Raw genomic sequence first — 19,096 nt, 5'->3', positions numbered from 1 at the left:
ACAAGCGGGAGCCACGTGCACCGAGCTGCCGCCTAGAGTATTCTGAGAGCTGCACTTATGTACCCATTTCTTTGCTTTTTAGCTGCACACTCAAGTAATACTAATAGGAAGGCTGTTAGTTCAAATGAAGATGCCAAGTCAGAGTGTGGATGGCTTGTTGGTAGAGTCCGTCGCAATATGCCTAATGCTACACGTGATCCCATTGGAGCAATTATCCGTTTTATGTTGGGAATTCATCCGATTCTAGCTGGTAATCTTTTTTTTTTTGCGTAGTATTCTAGCTGGTAATCTGATGTTCGCGATATCATTGCTATTTGATTGTTTGCTGGCTTGCACTGATATAACCACGTATTGGATGTATTTGAACTAGTGTTTTTGAACTTGGTTTTATTGGAACCTTGCTGCTACTTATTTGCAAATGGATTTATTATTGTGTATTCTCATTCTATAAGATTATGTCACTCTGAAAGTTAATACTGTCACTGATGTTTGCTCATTAAGACTTCACTCTGCTGCTACCATGCTTGCATATAGTGTTAACAATAAATGAGATTTTCTGTATTTTTCGTATCAACGGTTACTTGTTGAAAACAACACAGTTTTTTCCAATCACAGTTAAATTGAACAGTTGGAAATGAATGTTTGCTCTGCAACTCATTGTAGCTTCCTAATTCGTACTTGATGCTGTCAAAGTGACAACTATAGCAGCCTATTTCCCTATCCGATGAATTTAAGCTACACCCGAAGTAAATATCTCTCATCCTAACAGGCTTTATTGTAAAGTTCACGGGTATCTGGATTCATCCTAACTACTCCCTCCGTCCCAAAATATAAGAACGTTTTTCATACTGCACTAGTATGAAAAACGTTCTTATATTTTGGGACAGAGGGAGTAGCTGTTAGGTTGATAGGTTCAACTCATATTCTATGCAAACTTTGCTTGATTTTAGGAAAACTATACTTGACCAATTATCTATTGTTTTATACATTTGTTAACTGAATCCTGTACTTTCAGTCGTCTTATTATTCTTTTTTGCATCGTATTTGCAGCGGCGAGACTGATGTCGTGGGGAAACTCCAACCGCAAAGCACCTGGTATCTAACTAGTCTTGGTTCTCTTGCACCAACAACACAAAGCGAGTATGCTGCGTTGGGTTTCATCATACATTCAATGGGCCTCAGCTATCAGAAATTCACTAGATCGGGATCGCGCCTTGGCACGAGGGTGCCGGTCCCAATGTTTTGATCAAACAGGTAAGCTAATTAAGCCAATGTTTTGATCAAACAGGTAAGCTAAGTCAATAGTAATCCAGGTTTTGGCGCCATCTACTTATTTGTTGCTGGCAGGTGGTGCCTGGCTCAACACATTACCTGGATGTGCAAACAAAGTACAAATTTTTGCAAGAGTAATCAAACATAAGATTGTCTTTATAGATCGCATAACTGTTGCCAACACATCTTGGCGCATTATCTGGTCCATCCCATAGGTGCAGCAAGCCTAATCCTAAATAATGACAAATCCAAAATAAAATGAGCAAAGTAGCTGCCTATGATAGGTTGTTATTTGATCGGAAAGCATAAAGACACAAGCAAGGAATAGTAATCGCCCATGTCAATAGGTTCACAACTATACATTAATTACATAGGATAGATGCTTAAAATACCAGAAGCAAGTCAGATTCCAACATAACAAAGAGCACAGTAGCCGCCCTTTGATAGGTTATATTTGATCACAATGGCATAAGGACCCAATTCATACCATACAGTGGTTGCCCAGGACAATAAGTTCGCTACAATATACCAAAAGCAAGAGATACATCATAATAATAAAAGTACTACATCGAAAGGTGTAGCGGCTGCCGACGTGTCTGAAGCTCGTAGCAAGCACACAACTTCCCATGAAGAGTATATGTCCTGGCAAGAAGAGAAAACGAGGTGGGGCACCACAATACATAATTTATTAGACTAAAGAGCACTACAATATCATGAACAAGATATGAGTTGGCCAATCAATGACATACCATGCAACATTATCAGATTGTTCTTATTTAGAAATAGCTGGCAGTACATATACATGAGTGATGGTCAAACAGAATAGCTGCTCGCTCCACACAAATCCTAACCAACATCAAATCAAGTGACTATATTCAATTAACATAAATGAGAGACAAAGAAGTATTTTCACCTCGAGATTAGACAATAGATATGGTTGTGGTGACGCCGTCCACAGATCTGCCATGATGTTCTTTATCAACAAAATAAAAGAACCAGTTAATTCAATTAGGATAAAAAAATGAGCTAAAGCAGAATATAACTTCATAAATGTGTCAAGTTCAGAACAAGCATCATCTCCTAGAAGCAGAAAAATTAAAAGAAGTCGCTATATGCACAGAAGTTTTGTCAAGATAAAAGTTTCAGGCCTGAATATGCTCCTCACAATCTTTGATATTTCTAAAAATCTGAATTTTACATTGAATAAATATTACGGTACATGGTCAAGCCGTGGAAGATCAAATGGCATGATGCATTAGTATGAAGGCAAGTTTAGCACATGTAACATGACAACCGATTATCAGGTTCATGGGTAATAAGAAACATTCAATTTGTACCAGAAGAGTAACATCATCGAGTTCAACACGGTCATGAGATTATAAAAGCTAACCCGTACCGGAAGCAAGGCAGCATCCAATTCATCACAGGCATATAACTACAAAAGCTAATTAGCTAACATTAAGCCAGTAACATGAGCAGGAACATAGGAGAGCAAAAGTCAACAGTGGCAATGGAGGCAATAAAAGTATGATGCCATAGTTAGGCATACAATAGGTAGCTTGGTTCAATTGCCTCCATGAGTGCCATTCCATTTGAGATGCGACGCCAAAGATGACCAACAAAATATCAGTGATGTTTGTGTCCAACAAATTTGGCAAAAAATTAATAATTCGTAAATATATCACTTTAAATATGAAAACTGATACATGCACACATATGTAATGAAATTAAACTTGACTAATGCAACAACAGAGTGAAAGTCTCATGAGTATGGGAAGAAATGTTACAAATGTTTTGCATCCTTTTGACACTACCAATCCAAAGTGATTATTTCTATGGGCAATTGTTTCACAAGCTTTAGTTAAATACACATACATTTTTTAATGGTACGAAACATTTTCTTGAGTTATGCAAACATTCCTTTTACATTTTTAGATATATGTGAATATTTTTTGTGTACATTTCTTAAATCATGTTAAAAAAATTTAAAGTTGTGGGAACATTTCTTTAGCACTGCATCAACATTTTTTAAAAATGTCACAAATATTGTTTTTAAACGCATGATTTTTTTAGTTACAGTTTTTTGAATGCCATTAGATTTGTTTTTGAAGTTTGCAAGAATTTTTTTAACACTGCATAAACATTCTTTAAACACTGCATAATCATTTTGAATATGAATTTGCACGATTTTTTAGCACTGCATATAAATTTTCTTAAAATGTTACGAGTATTGTTTTGAAACACGTGAACATTTTGTATCCGTTAATATTTTTTAAAGTTGCACGGACATTTTGTAACACTGCATAGACATATTTGTTTTGAGATTTGCATACACATTTTATAAGCACTGCATAATCATTTTGAATATATAATATAGAAAATGTTTCTTTTTCATGCAGGCTTTTTTTCTTTTACTCATGTGCACATGTACATGTGGTGTGCTTTTTCTAAGAACAACAACATTTTTTTTGAGGATCTAAGAACAACAACCTATAGCGTATTATACCAGGAAACAAAACATGTGACGTGCGCTTGTAGTAATGCCCGCTGGTACATTGTCTGTTACAAAACAATTTTCTAAAAGTAGTTGGACATTTTTTTTGCATTGTATAAACATTTTTTGAAATATCATAAATATTTTTTTGAAACACATGAATCCTTATTTAAAATATCACATACATTTCTTTGAATGGTACGAAACATTTTCTTAAATTATGCAAATATTGTTTTCACATTTTTTTAGAAAGATGTGAATATTTTTTGTGTAAATTTCTTAAATCACGTTGAAAAACTCAAAGTTGTGATAACATTTCTTTAGCACTGCATAAACATTTTTAAGAATGCCATGAATATTGTTTTGAAATGCATGAAATTTTCTTAGCTATATTTTTTTGAAGGGCATTAATATTTTTGAAAATTTTGCAAGATTTTTCTAAACTGCATAAACATTCTTTAAACACTGCATAAATCATTTTGAATATAAATTCACACAATTTTTGTAGCACTGCATATACATTTTCAAGCTTAGAATTCGTTCCATCAGTTACGCCTTGCTGAATTGCATGCCTTGATTTTTCGCAACGTAGGTGGTATGCCTGGTGGGAGTCTTCGGGATATTTTGGGGCAGATCCTGCTAGCACAAAACCACCCTTTGTCATAGTAAGTGACTCACATTCGTGAGGATTGGGCGATGTGCACCACGATGATATGGTATGTATGCTATGGGAATTATGATCACTAATGTGCACAAGTCACGTTGCCGGTAATACTCAAATGGCTAGTCTCGATAGGCAAGTAACACAAAATGGGCTAGGGGTTATCAATGCAATTTGCAAGGGGAATATACAATGATGTCGTCAAGGTTACCGTCCTTGGTGATGATGAGAGGTGGTGTTGCCGATGTCGACCCGTTCCTAGTTAGCCGAAACACCCTAGGAAATTGAAAAACCGCAAACTCAAAATCTCCAAAGGCAAATGTCAAATGGTGGTAGCGGAAAGCGGTGGTGGTTTTGCACTTGGCAATGCGGAAATGGAATGATGGGCTATACACGTGTCGGAGTTGAAGTTGCCGTCCCTAAGTAGCCGAAACACCTTAGGAGACACAAGCCACAACTCAAACAAGCTCAAACAAAATTGGGTTAAGTTGGGGTGGCGGAAGTGTATGGTGGGCAAGCCTATGTGGAAGTGGAGGTGGTGGTTGATGAAGAAGCAACCGTCCCTAAGTAGCCGAAATACCTTAGGAGACTCGAATCATTACTCAAGCAACCACTAATGCTGTATGGATCAAAATGGGTTAGGTTGCGGAAGTCGGTGGTGGTGTAGTGGATGATGTGGTGGAAGCCCTAGGCAAAGATGTCAAAATTCACAAAATTTGATGGAGTCAAATGATGTTGGTGGTATTTTTGTGGGATGGGGGATGTAATAGCTTCCAAACGAGCTAAACAACGTCAAAATCGGAGTTCGGATGAATTAGTTATGGCCGAAACAAAATCAGCCGAAGTTGGCCGAAGTTGATATCTACAGGTTGCGAGCCCTCCCCCCCAACCCCCCGCGTCGTCTCTCCCAGGCGACTCAGGCGGGCACCCCGTCGGCCGCCGCCACAGCCTCCCCACCGGCCACCATCCCCCTGCCGCTGCCGGCAAAACGACGTCAGGCAAAGCCCGGCGACGGCCAGCGGCGGCGGGATCCATCCCACGCGCGCGTGCGAGTCCGGCTGCCTCGCCCTCTTCCGCGCTGGGCTCCGTCAGATCTGGGCTCGGTCTTCCCTCTGGTCGCCGCCCCGCTGCCGGTCGTCGCCCCTCCCCTCAGATCCGGCCGGTGCGCCGCTGCCTGCGTGCTTCCAGCGCCCTTGGCCGGCTCTGGTGGTTGCCTCGGCGGATGCTCCACCCGCCGTTCCCTGTTGCGCCCCACCTCCCTGCTTCGCGTCCTTGTGCCGGCCTCCCGCCCTCAACCGCTCGCCGCCGCCACAGCCCGTCCTCGTGGCTGCCTTGGCGGAGTCCCATCCGCCGTGCCCTGCTGCACCCCGCCCCTGCACCGCGTCCTTGCATCGAGCTCCGCCGCCTCCCGCCCTCAATCGCTCGCCGTCGCCAACTACTGTTCTGCCGCCACGTCTTCCCGCCTCCACCACCCCCATCGTCGTCGTGCTTCTAGGCGTGCTCACCAACGAAGGTGGCGTCGTGGCTCCTGCGACTTTGGAGCCCTCCACCTCCCAGTTCCCCCAGTGGGCTGCCGCTGTTCGTGGCTTTTCCTGCTGGGGGCGCCGCACCGGTTCCTCGCTGGTGCCCTCGGCGTCAAGGGTGCTTGGCGGCGTGGCTCCGCCGGTTGGATTCACCTGGATCTGGGGCCGTCCATGCCAGCGCTACCCGGCGCTACTGGCGGCTGCTCTGTGACTTGTCGCGTGGCGGATGTGACCGTGGATGGGGAGAAATCCTTGGTCGGCCTCCTGCTGGCCGAGACAGCGGCGACGCGTCCCGTCGTTTTCCATCTTGATGGCGTTGTCTTCATCCCCGGTCTTGTGATGTTTTGGGTGTGCTTTGTGGAGTTCTATGCTTGGTGATGCCCTTCGACTACACCGGTGGCACACAGGTGCCGTGGCGCAGTCTCGGCCCGGCGTGACCGTTCGAATGTACCCCATGACACAGGTGGTGTCGCGGCGTTGTGCAGTCTTGGTTGCCCGGTGCCTTTCGATTGCGTCGACGGCACAGTGTCGTGGTTTAGTCTCGGCTCACCGCTGCAGTTCGAGCGCCCGTGGTGCCCCTTGTTGTGATGTTTTGGGTGTGCTTTGTGGAGTTCTATGCCAGGTGATGCCCTCCGACTACACCTGTGGCACATAGGTGCCGTGGCGTCGTCTCGGCCCGGCGTGACCGTTCGAATGTACCCCATGACACAGGTGGTGTCGCAGCGTTGTGCAGTCTTGGTTGCCCGGTGTTTTCTGATTGCGTCGATGGTGCAGTGTCATGGTTTAGTCTCGGCTCGCCGCTGCAGTTCGAGCGTCCGTGGTGCCCCTTGTTGTGTTGTGTCCACCCCCTCACCATGTGTTATCTGTGTGTTGTTTTTCATTATTTCTTCTTCCCGTGCCCTCTGTACTTCTGGTTCACTTGAACCCTATCTTGTATTAGGCTGTAAAGCCTATAGGCAACAAATGAATACAATTCAGGTGGGGAGGATTTCTTCTCCCCCCGGTGACAATTCAAAAAAAAAATATCTACAGGTTGCGGACGTTCGGAAATGGACGGATGTCCGGTGGCCGGACGTCCGATGAGCTAGGAAATCCGTAAAATCTGTTCTGTAATCGGATGCCGGACGCCCGCTAGGTAGCGGATGTCCGGTGGTTCCTGGGGCTCCGGACGTCCAGTAAAGTGGCGGTCGTCCGGTGGGTCGGGGTCAACGCGGGATTTGAGCTCCGGGACGCGATTTTGGGCGGAATAAGTGGATTTCGGGGTAGAAATTGATGAGATTTCGTGGATGAAAGACGAGGAAACTTTGGGAAATGCTAGATCCACTCGAAACCAAGCAAATCCATGGACCAGAATCAACAAAACATCATCAAACCAACAAATCACAAAAAAATTTGGGGCTATTTTTGGTGGGGATTTTAGATATTTAGGACGAAATCAAGCAAAAGAAGACTAGAAAAAGAGGGATAGGGGCTCCAAATTCGTGATCAACCTTGCTCTGATCCAAGATGATGTAGGATAGAACCCTAGACGCCCGATCTTTCACGTTTGGAGGGAATCCTACCAAGAACACGAAGAACACGAGAGGGGAAACGAGGGAAACACACGAGAAACCACTCAACCAATGAGAATAAGGTCACACATATGCTAGATCTTCGAGACACAAAGTGATACAAGATCCGAATACAACAAAGGACGATACATAGGGTAACCGGTTCTTCTCTATGAGGAGGTCTTGAAGAGGGTCTTCTCCGAGAGGAGGTCTTGAATCCAATGAGGATCTTCTCCGAAGAGGTGTCGGTCCCTCGCGGTGGAGTAGATCCAGATGGATGAGCAAGGCTTTGTCTCAAAGTATGAGCTATCACAATGCTAACCCTAACTAGGAGGAGAGGAGTATGTATAGTCTAGGACCACGAAGGGGTAAGTGGGGGATACATGGGCCTCAGCCCGCAACTGGACACAACCAGCGACCGGGCGTCCGCTGGGCACCGGACGTCCGGTGGTTCCAGGGGGACCGGTCGTCCGCTAGCGTCGGACGTCCGCTGAAAGTGTTCTGTGGTCGGGACACCGGACGTTCGGAAGTCTCGAACCTCCGTTAATATTGCCGGACGTCCGGTGCGGGTCGGAAGTCCGCTCGCTGGGAGGTCTGTAGCTGGCGTAGGCTGGTCTTCAGGCGTTGGTCGTCCGCCGAGGGCCGGACGTCCACTCGCTGTGAGAGGCCGGTCGTTCGGTGCCGTCCGGACGTCCGCTCGCTGGAGCTTCTTCGGTAGTTCCTCTTCTTGTTACTTGCGCTTGGTGTCCTCGCTGTCTTGTCCAATGCTCCTAGCCGTTCCGTGGTCTTCCTCTTGGTTCCTGATCATGCATAGCACACACGTTTGACGTAGTAGCCATGTCTCACATGTAGAAAGTGAAGGTTCGGAGAGGAGCGAGTTCACCTTGTGTCCAATGGCGTATAGTCGAGGTCTCATCTTATGTACCCTTGGGTCATGGGGAGTGGTCGAAGTGGACATGGGTATGATCGTAGGATGCTCCGCATCACTAAAGGTCCCTGGTTACAGCACACCGGTACATTTTGGTGTCTTGATTTCCTTTGCGTATCCTCTTGATGAAGGAGGATTGGGTGAGATTATTGTTGCAACAACAAGAATTGAAACTATGCTGGGTGATACAACAATAGCTGTTCATCCAGAGGATAAAAGATATAAGCATCTGCATGGAAGATATGCAATTCACCCCTTCAATGGCAGAAAACTAAAAATAATCTGCGATGCTGTGTTGGTAGATCCCACTTTTGGCACTGGGGCTGTCAAGGTGTGAAATAATTTTTTTTTAGAAAAGGAGGATGACCCCCGGCCTCTGCATCTGGGCGATGCATACTGCCACTTTATTAATTATTCTCACAAGACCTTACAAAGTCATACAACAGTAAGACTAAAGCCGCCGTCTAAGCAACAAACTGTCGCTACACCTATCCAGTTGATGAAGGGGCGCAGATAGCCTGGGCCTAATACCAAACAGACATCGCAGCTAAGCCTAACATCTAAGACCTGAGACCCCAACCTAGCCACTTGCCGGGTCTGGGGCACACACTGGTTCGGCATGCTCTCAGAGGCCGCCGCCGCCAACTGCCACCGCTCCATCTTCAGAACTGTACTGATGCATCAACCTTGCTCGGTCAAGCTATCATCGACGCCACCACGGCGCCCAACGGCACCTCCTCCCTGCGCGCAAATAGCTGAGCACGTCGCGGTCGCCACTGATACACCTCAGCGCCATGCTGCCAAGTATCAGCAGCCGACACAGCTTGAAGTCCTTGGAAGATCTGTCGTGCGTAGCACCTGCCGACCAGGCATGACAAAGTGTAGCACCTGTCGGTCAGGCATGACAAAGCGTAGCAGCTGTCGGTCAGGCATGACTTGACATCTCCACCGAAGCTCCGTGCAAGACGAAGCCGCTCCACCTCCTGCCTCTGACTTCCACCGCTGCTCCACAAACGATGCTCCCAAGAGAGAAACGACACCGCAGTGTCGCCATCGTCCGATCTGGAACACCAGATCCTAGGGTTTCCCCCGGAGCAGCACGAGTGGGTCGACAGTAGTTACACGACGATGCCTCCATCAAGGTAACGTCAAGGACACCGCCATCGCTTGTCGTCGGCTCGGTTTTCACCGGCAACCATGTTTCCCCGACTCGTAGCCAGGACTAGATGACGGATCTGGAGATCCGACCACCCAGCCTCAGGCCGACCACCTCCGACGGAGGAGATGACCACCACCGCCATGTCCCGCCTCCATGGAGAAGGGCCGTCGGACTCCACCGCCGTCAGTAGCTGCACATGTAGCACAACCACCAATAGCACATCTCGAGCACCCCGGGGATGCCTCCCCGACCTGCCTCGACGCCGATCCAAGGCCGAGCGCAAGCAACAAGACGAATCCGGCGAGCAACTAGCAAAACCGCATGCACCACGGATGCCAGCCCGAAGGGGATCTCGCCCGACTCTGCCTAGCACAGGTGCCATCGCCCCCGCGTCATCCAGATCCGGCAGATCGACCACCGGCCGCCGTAACCATTACCAGCACGCAGCCCGCCTCGTGCAGCCCTCCACGCCCGCCACCGTGGCAGCCCAGCGTCGCCGCGCCCCGCACAACGTCGCGTTCCGGCCAGGGTAGATCGCCCCACGGCGATCCCGCCTTGCGGGAAGGAGAAAGCGCCCCGCCGCCGCCCAGGCCAGGTGGGCTTCGCCCGCCGGCACGCCCTGGCGGCGGCGAGGGGAGGGATGGGGAGAAGGTCGCGGTTCGGCGGCGGCTAGGGTTTCCTCCCCTGCCGCCCGTGGGAGCGCCAGAGGAGGTCGCGAGAGCAGGAGTCCCTTTTAAAATGAGAGGTACCTGCAGCGTCGTCCAAGACCTGGGCTGCCGAGTGTCTCAAGGTGTGAAATAATGCCGACTGACTTATATTTTTATCTCATTTTACCTAGTTGAAACTTGTGCATGCACTGACCCCTCTTAACCTGTGTTGTTGTTTGCTTTTTATGCAGATTACACCAGCCCATGACCCAAATGACTTTGAGGTTGGAAAGCGACATAACCTAGAGTTCATCAATATCTTCACAGACGATGGGAAAATAAACAGCAATGGAGGCACACAATTTGAAGGAATGCCAAAATTTACTGCTCGGGTTGCTGTCATAGAAGCATTGAAGGCAAAGGTAGTACTGGACTCATATCATTCACATCAAAATATAGGTGATCTAGTTTTCAAAGAAAGGGTTGTTGGGGGTACTGCAGTTGTTTAATAGAAATTTGTCGCATGTCTACAAATCCTCTATTCTTAAATAGTTGTAACCCACTACCTAATTTCACTACACATGCAACCCTTCCACATCAACAACAATGCATGTATGCCAGTCATCAACCTACCAGCTCACTACCTACTTGTCTTATGCATGCGTTCCTTCCGCTTCAACAAATAATGCATGTTTACCACAGCATCAGACTACCATCACATTATAATTAATCCTCACCGTTATCATGTCATCAGTCTAGCTATTTTCAAAAGTGTCACAGCGGCAACGCGCAGATTACCATCTAGTTTTCATAAGTATAAGAGGGGACAAAGTGAAATAACTTTAACTTTGTACTAATATTTTTTTTCTTGCATTTAATAGAAAGAGTACTCATAGTACTAGTTTTTTTTTTTGCGGGTGAGTACTAGTGTTATCCATAAGAATTCATAAATTACGTTATAAATGAAATGTGCACTTCTACTTTGGCTTGGCTGTCCTTTAAAACTTTGAGTGGTCTTGGTTTCTGTCTACCTAGCTGATTTTCTTGAACCTCAAGCCTGTCCAAGGTCATGCTTTTGTGGTTGGGTATCCATAGTTAGTCATGTCATTTCTTGGAAATATCTTGTATGGATGTGGAATCCAGGGATAAATATATTAACTTTACTTGGTCGTTTTTCAATTTAGTTTCTTTGTTATCATTTACAGTTTGTTTTCATTCGGATTTTGCTAAGTAATTCAGGAATAACAATGTTTTATTCTGCTTGACAATAGCTTGTACAAGGACACGAAAAAGAACGAAATGAGTTTGGGCATTTGTTCAAGAAGTAATGATGTAGTGAAACCCACGATGAAACCTCAATGGTTTGTTAATTGCAATACCATGGCAAAGGCAGGTGTTGATGCTGTAAGATCCAAAAAAATCGAGATTATTCCGCAGCAATATGAACAAGACTGGTACAGGTATATGTCTATCCTTTTTGCCTAGATGAGAAACATGCCACCTCTCGAAGATGCCATGCCAAAACAACAAAAGTGGAAGTAATATGATCAATCTATTATCGTTGTCCTTGCAGATGGCTTGAAAATATACGTGATTGGTGTGTCTCAAGGCAACTCTGGTGGGGCCATCGTGTACCTGCAAAGTATGTGACACTTGAAGATGATCAAGTGACCGATCTGGGTTCCAACAATGAACGTTGGATAGTTGCAAGAAATGAAAGTGATGCGAACCTTGAGGCAAAGCAAAAGTATCCGGGGAAGAAATTCCAGTTAAATCAAGATCCTGATGTGTTGGATACGTGGTTTTCATCTGGTCTATTCCCATTAACAGTACTTGGTTGGCCAGATGATACCGCTGATCTTAGGGCTTTCTACCCTGGCTCAGTACTCGAAACTGGACTTGATATTCTCTTTTTCTGGGTAGCCCGTATGGTTATGATGGGAATGCAACTAGGTGGCGATGTGCCGTTTGAAAAGGTAATGGCACACACACCCTGCCCATAACAGTAATACATAAGTCTCTGCACTCCCCCTTGACACGGTGAAACTGTGCTTAGGTAAAACTATAACTAAGAGTCCAAAACTGTCATTCTACCTTTAATCTTGGCAGTATGTGTAGATATATTTCTACAAACTAGAATCTCCACATGGGGCTACTTTGTATGTGTAATTTCTTCTCAAAATAACACACTGTTAGTTCCCCAGATATTTGTTGATGAATTGACGAACTTGATCATTTTGAGATATTCTCTGCCCCGCCATTTGTCTCTACAAGCCGCTCTAATTTCGTCCCGAATGAACTCTGTTGCTCTACTGAGTTGATCCTGTAATGTAATACTAAATGCATAAACTTGCAGACTTACCTTTCATTTCTGGCTGCAAGATATTTTTCGGTCTGCATTTGAAAATTACTTATCGAGCCAACCATATTGATCTACAGCCTATTTGAACTATACGAGTCAAGTGAGGCAATCTAGTTGAATGTATGCTTCAATTGTATATTGAGTAATGACCACGCCTTCTTTTGCACGTTTATTTGCATCCTATGATCCGTGATGCACATGGTCGGAAAATCTCCAAATCGCTTGGGAATGTCATTGATCCCCTTGACGTGATAAATGGTATAACACTTGAAGAACTCCTCAAACGTTTGGAAGAAGGAAATCTGGATCCAAATGAACTGGAAATTGCAAGAGAAGGGAAGAAGAAAGATTTTCCTGATGGAATTCCTGAATGTGGCACTAATGCCCTCCGCTTTGCACTGATTTCTTACACTTCTCAGGTTGTAGTCACACCCATTTGATTTTATGTTATATTGTGCTTCCAGTTCACATCTTTTAACATAATTTTCGTTTTGTTTTACAGTCTGATAAGATAAATCTGGATATCAAGAGAGTGGTGGGGTACAGACAATGGTGCAATAAATTGTGGAATGCCATTCGTTTTGCAATGGTCAAGCTTGGTGGACAGTACACTCCGCCGGCAACTGTTGTTGTGTCTCAGATGCCACCAATTTGTAAATGGATACTCTCAGTACTTAACAAGGCTATTGGGAAGACTGTCAGCTCATTAGAAGCATATAAATTCACAGATGCAACATCTGCTATATACTCATGGTGGCAGTACCAACTATGTGATGTATTCATAGAGGCCATAAAACCGTACCTTTTCAATGACTCTCAAGAGTTCGAATCAGCCAGAGCTGCCTGTAGAGATGCATTATGGATTTGCCAGGACACCGGCTTGCGCCTGCTTCACCCATTCATGCCCTATGTAAGAGAAGAGTTATGGCAGTGGCTTCCTCAGCCTAAATATTCTTGCAGGAAAGGTTCCATCATGTTATCAGAATACCCATCTGTTGTTAAGGTAAACACTCAAGATGATTGTAAGTAGATCCAGAGAACTTCACCTTTAGATACCTATATTTACCAGTGGGAAGACACTATTCTTTATCACAAGAATGGGCATATGATAATCTTGAAAATGGAATCGATATGGTCCTGGACACTCTGAACAAACTAAGATCCCGGAGGCCACCAACGAATACAAATGAAAGGTTGATCAACTTTCTGGACTTCCCTGTTTCTGTATTATGCAGGCTAACTTCTTGATTGCCTCTTGTTCAGTACATCTGGCTTGCCGAAACATAATATCCTATTGCCTCTTCTTTCATGTACAGGCGACCTACTTTTGCACTTTGTCGAAGCCAAGAGATTGCTGCCATTGTTCAATGCTATCAATATTTAGCCGTCACTCTTTCTTCTATCTCGTCCCTTAAGGTTTTCACGTTACACTTTCATGTGATTATTCTTTTTATATTAGGGAAGTGCCTGTTTTTTCTGCCATGCCATCTGAAATTAGTTTGTACTTTGTTCTTTGTAATTTATGCTGAAACCATAAGTCGAGCTATCCTGTAGTGGACTTGCAAGGTCATTGCATATATGGAAGGTTAAAGTTCCTTTGCGGATTAAAATTTTTATGTGGTTTGTTCACAAGCAAGTTATTCTCACAAAGGACAACCTACTTAAGAGGCGATGGGTAGGAAACTCGCGGTGTTGTTTTTGTGCTCAGGATGAGACAATACAACATTTATTTATTGAATGCCCACTTGCCAAGTTACTTTGGAGAACGATTCATATAGCCTTTAATATCAATGCTCCAGTAGATATTGCGTCTATGTTTGGGACGTGGTTGGCTGGGATTGAACAGATCATGGCAGCTCGTATTCGGATTGGAATATGCGCGCTATTATGGGCCATATGGAACTGCAGAAATGATATGATTTTTAACAGACAACACAACTTAACTTTTTTGCAGGTTATCTTCAGAGCTACAACTTGGATCCGTACATGGTCCTTACTCACTCCTATGGACTCCAGGGAGCCTTTGGTTACTGGGTGCAACCAATGGGAGATGGTGGCTCGGGGTATATTCAACCGGTTCGGATGGCGTTCGCATAATATGATAGGAGTCTAGAGAGCTTATCCTTATTTTTACCGTATCGGTTGTCTTTGCCAGCTTGTATTTTTCCAGTTTTTGTTTTTTGTTTTGCTCCGTTTGCGAGCTGTAAGACAATCATGACGATACTTTCTGGATTTTTAATAAGAGAGCCGCATGCATCATCATGATGCAGAGGCCGGGGTATGCCTCCATTTCCAAAAATCCTGTAGTGGACTTTAACCACTGATGTGATATTGAAAATTCTGCAGCTCCTGGCAGAGAGTGATCAAACTCCACCTGATTGCGCAACTGCTGTCGCGAACAAACATCTGAGCGTGTACCTCCAGCTTTAAGGAGCTCTAAATGCGGAAGCTGAGCGTGAAAAGCTACAGAAAAAGAGAGACGAAATTCAGAAGTAAGTCTACATTGTCTCTTCCAGCTGGTTTGAACAGTGAAGATATATGCCTAGGTTTCTTTTTTGTACTTGATTGTATCAGTACGTAGCATGGTTTGCTGTGGATGTGTGCAGGCTACGGCATGCCCTGTCACAGAAGATGGATGCTTCGGGCTACAGAGAGAAGACTCCTCAGGGCGTCCAAGAGGAGGAGATGAGGAAAACTGTCTGCCTTGTTGGAGCAACTGGAGGTCATCGGTGAAGCTGAAAAGAAGCTAGACGCGAAAACTGTCGATGCTTGATGAGCATCTCTGTTATGATTTGTGATGTGGCATTTTTGTATATACGTTGATGTCGCATTTGTCGCTGGCAATGCTCAGATTTGCAGAAAGTCAAGTGGAAGGTTGGGCTTGATTGCAGTTCCACCACATTTTGCAGCGTGAAGAATATTACTTACAACTCATAGATTTGCATGTGTATATGCAACGGATCAGTTATGAGCATTTTTCTTTTTAAATATGCATTGCCTCTTATAACCACCGGCAGACATGCACCGTTTCCCTTTGCGAATATCTTGTGTGCTTTGTTATTTGTACCGAGCACGGACTTGAATGAATTTAAATAATTTAAGTTATTTATGCATGGTATGTATGTTTGTACTCCAACTTATGTGTGGAATAGCAAAGTTAAAAAGGAAGCAAAATTAAGAAACCATTTGAACACGGGTGCATGTCATAGATGGTGTTTTAGCTTGGTGCTCGTAGATTATGAAGAACGTGTGCTTATCTATGAGTGTAGCGAGTTTTTGCACAAAAAGTCCATCAGTGTGGTGCATGACCGTTCCGGTGGACAACCGCCATAGCCTTACCTTGCTTCCACCCAGATACTGTACCTCCCGCCTCGAGAGAGTAAAATTCTATCTCCAGAACCATATATACATTCCACCGGGCCAAAAACTTTGGCTCGAAGTTCATAGAAAATGTTGCGTGCAACTTTGGCGTGAAGTTCATGGAAAACCAGCGTTCAATACAAGGTTCCCACCTTCACGCATGATATTATGGAAAGTAATTCATGTCTCAGGCCAAAGCTTGGTCAGCAAGAGTTATCCACATAGATGGTATTTATTTACAAAAGTTAATACGTACTAGCAAAATCGGAGAAAACATTTAACGCATTCAAACCTATCTGAAGAAAGCATTTAATGCATTAAAACCCGGATCCTCTATATAAACCCATACCACCAAGGCTCAGGAGTAAACATTGCAACAACACCACCTAGATCCAGATTAGAAAGAAGCTCCAGCATCTCCTCATGGCAATCCTCGGCAAGAGTACTAGTGTTGTGTGCCTCATAGCCCTAGTGCTCATGGCCACCGTTCTCTCCTCACGTGCCTTCTACCATGGTTCGTTTTTCTTCATCAATGATATTATTTCTAATCTGAAAATCCACTTTTACATAGTGTACATTCTGCGGTCATGAGACACATGGATATTAGTATCACCGCATCCACTATTTCTAGATCTATCAAGTACTTGATGCAATTTTTGCAATTAAACTACGCTAATGCATCTGATTCTCAGGATGCGACATCGGTCCATTTCCCGGGGAAAAATGTCCCGAGCTATGTGAAAAAGCATGCGGTAAGCCCGGCGCTTGCTCATCAGACGGTCCCGAGTCTTACTGTTGCTGTGAACCAGTACGCCAAGATGGATCCATGAGGCCTCAGGAGGTTACTGAAATGATACAAACATAGTGTCATGGATCACCAGAACCATGTCGAATAAATGTGCTAGGTCTTGTTGAACTTGTATTGAATTTGATAGTATCGTGTGTTCCTCGGTTGGATCGAATGAACTTGTATATATTCCCCATTTAATAAACTTTGTTTTTGTTGGCCCCATTTGCATATGGTACACGATCCTGAGCCGTGTGTGATACATGTAACAAAAAAATATACTCGCTCCATTCTTTAATATAAGATATATTTTTTGGACGCGGTAACCAAGAAACATAATTGAGGAGCATTTTGGACGAAAATATCCTAAACAATTATGTAGTTTGCAGCTTAATTAGCGGCAACTAAATAACAAACGACCTAATAAAAGGCGACTAAATCTCGCTACACCAGAATAAAATCAATCGGTGGGATAGGAGAGAGGGCGAAATGTAAGTGCATACAATTAGGGAGAGAGATTTTTTTTTATCTAAGGCAGGTAATGGATGGTGGAAGGGTACGCACGGAAAACTAATACACCTTATATCAAGGAACAGAGGGAGTATTTGCTAAACAACATGTCTATGTCTATCTTTATCTCTTTTCTCTATTTCTACTACTTATAGAAGCGCGAGTTTTGTGAATCCTACAAATTCTTCCCAGTCACATTGTATCACATCAAAACACCATTGTTAGAAATTAAATAGTTTCATTAGGAATTGAATGCCTTAATTCGGAAACAAATATCTCTACTGCTTATTACTTATAAAGCGCAAGTTGTGTGAATCCTACAAATCCTCTCTACTCACAAATAAACAACGGGGCACCAGATCCACCGAATGATGTATCACATCAAAACACCATTGTTAGGAATTTAATAATTCCATTAGGAATTGAATGCCTAAATTAAGAAACAAATAAATTAGGAATTGAACGCCACAATTTGGAAACACCATTATTAGAAATAAAAAAATCAATTATAAATTTTGCCTTAATTAGGAAAGAAATAATTTGGAAAATTAATGCCTCAATTAAGAAACACATCACCCTTATACAAAATTAAAAACAAATCAGGTGAACGAAAAAAGAGAAGCAATGGCCTCGTGAAAACTGCTGCTCGTGTGACATCTGCACGCCCAGCCGGCACGAATCGTTTTCCTTTACTCTCATGGTTTTTCTTAAATGGTATTTTTTATTTTATTTTTGCAGGGTGTCAAGCTTTTTTTGGTGGTAATATGTATTGTATTCGTATCATAAAGATCAAAGTACAAGTCACGTAAGGATCCACATGACAAAACTAAAAAGATAATATAACCTCTCCGAGCTTGACACCAACCTCGGTCGCCTGCCTCCGACGCCACCACATCAGCCACCGACTGAAAGAATGACGGATCACCTCCTCGCCCGAGATCGACGCGGCTCCATTGCTGATATGTAGCTTTGCGTACCTCCATGGTGGCTGACCAAAAGTGAAGCCCTTGCCGTTAAACGAATCAGACCAGGGCAACACCCCGGACACTTCATCGAACTCCAGATATGGTACCCCATCACGACTAAGACACCGAAGGACAAAACCATACCTGCCATCCACGAACCACGAACCCGGCACACATTCCATCTTCCAGATGTCATCAATGCAGATCACAATCTGCATCCACTCCTGGACTACCTCCCAAGCTCCGCTTCGATGCTGGAAGGGTGCCAAGCTTTGCCAGGAAGTCTTTATTGAGTTCACGAACTGTATTCCTGTAGTTAGAGCATCTCCAATAGATGATGCAAATTTGGATATGTAAAAATTTACATCTCCAAAAAGTGCTTTTTTGCATCTCCAAAAAAGTGCCAACTCCAACAAATGATGTATATTGATGATGTAAAAGTCCAACTCCAATAGATGATGTAAATGAAGATGTAAAAAGAGTCGGGAGTAGCGCCGGCGGTCGAGTGCCGAGAGCCGGGAGGAGTGTCCGCGGACCGAGCGATGGCAGCACGTGAGCCGGTGGTCGAGCGACAAGAACTCGGAGGTCCAGCGGCGGCATCTCGAATGGCCAGCGGCGCGGTTGTGAATCGAGTAGCGGATTGGTCGTCGCGGGGTGGCGCCTGTGCAGCGCGAGAAGGCCGAGACTGGCGGCGGAAAAGCGGCAGCGGCATGGTAGTAGGTGTGCTGCTCAAATCCGGCGCCAGAGGGGAGAGCTTAAATCATGTGGCGGCACGGCGGCAATTCGGTGGCGGTGATGTGGCTAATTCGGCCAATTTGGAGGCATGCGACGGCGGATCAGCGACGGATCCGACAGCGGCGGCGGTGGAGCTGCCATAT

General features: G+C 44.7%; 1 long non-coding RNA gene and 1 pseudogene across 1 annotated transcript; both read left to right on the top strand.

Moving 5' to 3' along the window:
• Nucleotides 1-4,462: 4,462 nt before the first annotated feature.
• LOC123114632 (valine--tRNA ligase, mitochondrial 1-like) lies at nt 4,463-15,425 on the top strand (annotated as a pseudogene).
• An 833-nt stretch (nt 15,426-16,258) lies between these two features.
• LOC123110398 (uncharacterized) lies at nt 16,259-16,966 on the top strand. Its single transcript, XR_006453364.1, has 2 exons — nt 16,259-16,470; nt 16,649-16,966. It is a non-coding gene; the product is annotated as an uncharacterized lncRNA (long non-coding RNA).
• The last annotated feature ends 2,130 nt before the right edge of the window (nt 16,967-19,096 follow it).

This window comes from Triticum aestivum, chromosome 5B (genome assembly GCF_018294505.1).
Source record: "Triticum aestivum cultivar Chinese Spring chromosome 5B, IWGSC CS RefSeq v2.1, whole genome shotgun sequence".
Taxonomy (NCBI): Eukaryota; Viridiplantae; Streptophyta; class Magnoliopsida; order Poales; family Poaceae; genus Triticum; species Triticum aestivum.
This window is presented reverse-complemented; position numbering and strand designations above follow the sequence as displayed.